Below are 440 nucleotides of genomic sequence, written 5' to 3' on the forward strand. Positions count from 1 at the left end.
TCAAGTTTAAAGTCATGTTAAAGTCAGGTTTATGTTCACACATGAAAATTGAACCAGAATGTTTGAAAATCTGCAAAATGTGAATAATTGTTTCAAAGAAAAATAGAAATAAGAAAAAAAAAAAAAAAAGAAATAACAGAGTTTGATTGAATTCATTATTGTTGATTTTATTTTTCTTCTGCTCATGTTGTTGATTGAATGCAGACTCTGTTCCATCTTCTTTCTTTTTTAAAGTCGATCTGAGGAGGTGGAAGGTGTTCCACACTTTTCCAACACACACACTTTGGTCCAACACTGACTCGCAGGTTTATTCTGAATCTGGCTTTAACCCAAACATTCAAACCAACTGGACCACCTTAAATGACACAAATGAAGCTTTTCAGACGATTTAAGATGGAATTTATTTGACACATGAGAAAACCATCTGATGCAGCAGATCA

This window comes from Sphaeramia orbicularis, chromosome 9, assembly GCF_902148855.1.
Source record: "Sphaeramia orbicularis chromosome 9, fSphaOr1.1, whole genome shotgun sequence".
Classification (NCBI taxonomy): domain Eukaryota; kingdom Metazoa; phylum Chordata; class Actinopteri; order Kurtiformes; family Apogonidae; genus Sphaeramia; species Sphaeramia orbicularis.